At 77.6% G+C, this 2,500-nt stretch overlaps 1 non-coding gene across 1 annotated transcript; it reads right to left on the bottom strand.

Annotated features, from left to right (window-relative positions):
- Positions 1-74: 74 nt before the first annotated feature.
- On the bottom strand, positions 75-227 carry LOC138063447 (5.8S ribosomal RNA). Its single transcript, XR_011137038.1, has one exon. It is a non-coding gene; the product is annotated as a 5.8S ribosomal RNA (ribosomal RNA).
- Positions 228-2,500: the final 2,273 nt, after the last annotated feature.

The raw sequence follows: 2,500 nt of genomic DNA, 5'->3' as shown, positions 1-2,500 counted from the left end.
CCCCCCGGCCCCCCCCCGAGGGGCGGCACACCGCTGCGCCAACGCGGCAATGGGGGTGACGATTGACCGTCAAGCGACGCTCAGACAGGCGTAGCCCCGGGAGGAACCCGGGGCCGCAAGTGCGTTCGAAGTGTCGATGATCAATGTGTCCTGCAATTCACATTAATTCTCGCAGCTAGCTGCGTTCTTCATCGACGCACGAGCCGAGTGATCCACCGCTAAGAGTTGTCTCGGTTTCGGTCCCCACCGCGCGCGCGGGGGGACCGGGCAGCTTTCGCAGCCCCCTGAGGGCCCCCATCCGCTCTGCCTCCCTCCTCACGCCGACGCCGGCTGCTGAGCAAGGGACAGCGGAGAGAGAGGGCACGCCTCACTGACCGTACAAGCACAGAGGGAAAAAAAAAGGGGGGGGGGGGGAGAACAGACCCGAACGAGAGGGGCGGGGAGCCCTCGCTCCCGACCTGGGACAACCCCTTTCTCGCTTCGAGTCCGGCCCAGGCGCCCGGCTCGGCCTGGCCCAGCAGGGAGCGGCGCGCCAGCCGCGCCACCTGCCTCAGGGACCGGGGTGTGGGTCCCCGCGGAGCCCCGGCGTCGGAGCCCGGCCGCCGCTGGGAGCGGCGCCACCCGCTGCCCGCGCGCCCGCGACCCGCCAGCCGCACGCTTCCGAGCTCCTTCGCTCGCCTCACCGGCCTCCAGCTCCGCCGCCCCGGAGACGGCACCCAACACCCGCCTGCACACACGCAGCCTCCCGAGCGACGCCACGCACTCGCCCGTCCCTTCCGCGGGCAGACGCCTGGCGGCAGGCAGACGGGCGAGGCGGGACGGACGGGGAACGGCGCCCGCTCTCCCCGCCTCCACGCGGAGACCGGGAGGGGCCGCCCCCGCCCGCCCGCCCGCCGCCCGCCTGCCGCCCAGCGAAGCCGGGTCGGGCAGAGCGAGGCAGGCGCGCCGGATGGCGGAGTGCCGGGGCAGGGCGGGGGGGGAGGGAAGGAAGGGTGCCGCCGACGGCCACGGCGGGAGACTGAGAGCACCGGCCAGGGAGGAGAAGGGATGCGCTGGGGCTCGGCGTCCGCACCACCCGCGGTGGGGGCTCGCCGTCCCGGCGGCGAGCACGCGCTCGCGCCGGGGTCGCGCGTTCGAGGCAGGCCGGCGCAAGCCGACCGCGCGGCGTCTCTCCGCCGAGACCAGACCGCGGAGAGAGGGGGCAGGGTACCCCTCTCCGTCCCGGCTGCCCGCGGGGCATGCACGGGCCGCGCCGGCGGGCATGGGGGGGTGCGGCGCCCGCGCGCGCCGACCCCCCGGCCCCTCCGGCAGCACGCCCGGCTGCCCCCCGGGTCGCATCGGGCCGCCCGAGTCTTTAAACCCCCGCCCGGCTCTCCGACCGAGAACCCTCGGGCCCGGAGCCCGGGGCCCATGGCCATCCCTACCCGGGGGGGCCGCTACCGGCGGCCGCGGTGGCCGGAGGCCCTCCTCCTTCCTCCCAGCGCGCCCCCCCCCCCCGCCGCCCCCCGCCGCCCCCGGCCCGGCCGACTCGCAGCGCGGCCCCCACACGGCACGGCGTGGGGCGGCTGGAGCGGTGTGGGGGGGGGGGGAAGGGAGGGGAGGAGGAAGCGTGGAAGGCCGGCAGGGCACGGCCGGTGCGGCACGCGCAGCGCAGCGCCCGGGAGGAGCACGCTGGCACACGGGACCACACGGGTGGGTCACCGAGGGGAGGCAGGAGAAGCGCGGACGCTAGGTACCTGGCCCTGGGGTGAGGGAAACGACCTGAAATCCCCGCGGGGGTGCCTCCCCCGCCGCCGCCCGCCGCCGGGCCACCGCCGCCTCGCGGCGACGGCGGCAGCCTCAGCGGCAGCGACGAGGCGGGGCGCGGAGGGGAACCCGGCACCCGCCAGCCGGCTCCAGCGCCCCTCGGCGGAGCGTCCACCCGCGGGGTGCGCCCGACACCCACCGCCACGACCTCGTCCTCCTCCCGGGGCCCGGGGTTTCCCTCAGTAACCCGGCGCCGGGTGGCAGCTGCGCCCGGGAGGAGAGCCGTGGTTTGGGCCGCCCGCTCGGGCACGACACGTCGCCTCGCGTGGCCTCGCGCGACGCCCCCGCTTGGGGTCCGCCGCGGCGCGGCGCCCGCCCCGCGCGCCGTCCCGGAACGCCTGTCCGCACCGCCTCTGCTAGACGGGCTGCTCCGCCGCAGCCCGCCCCGGGTCCGCCCCCCACAGCTTAGGAGTGGGGACCCGTGGGACCCGTCCCAACCCGGAATGCGATCTCGCTCGCGTCTCCACCCGCCGCTTCCTCCCGCGGGCACCGGGGGAGCAAGCCCCGCCGACCCTCCCACGCACTGCCGCCCGCTCTGCCGGGCCCTCCCCCGGGCCGGACCCTCCCCTGCCCCGGCGGCGGCGGATCACCGTCGGGCAAAGGGGCGGGGGCGGCGCTCGGAGACGGGCACCGGCGGCGGGCGCCAGCGGAGGCGAGAGGGCAGACGGGGACGGTCCCCCACCGGCGGCGGGGA

The sequence above is a fragment of the Struthio camelus genome, chromosome 31 (assembly GCF_040807025.1).
Source record: "Struthio camelus isolate bStrCam1 chromosome 31, bStrCam1.hap1, whole genome shotgun sequence".
NCBI lineage: Eukaryota > Metazoa > Chordata > Aves > Struthioniformes > Struthionidae > Struthio > Struthio camelus.
This window is presented reverse-complemented; position numbering and strand designations above follow the sequence as displayed.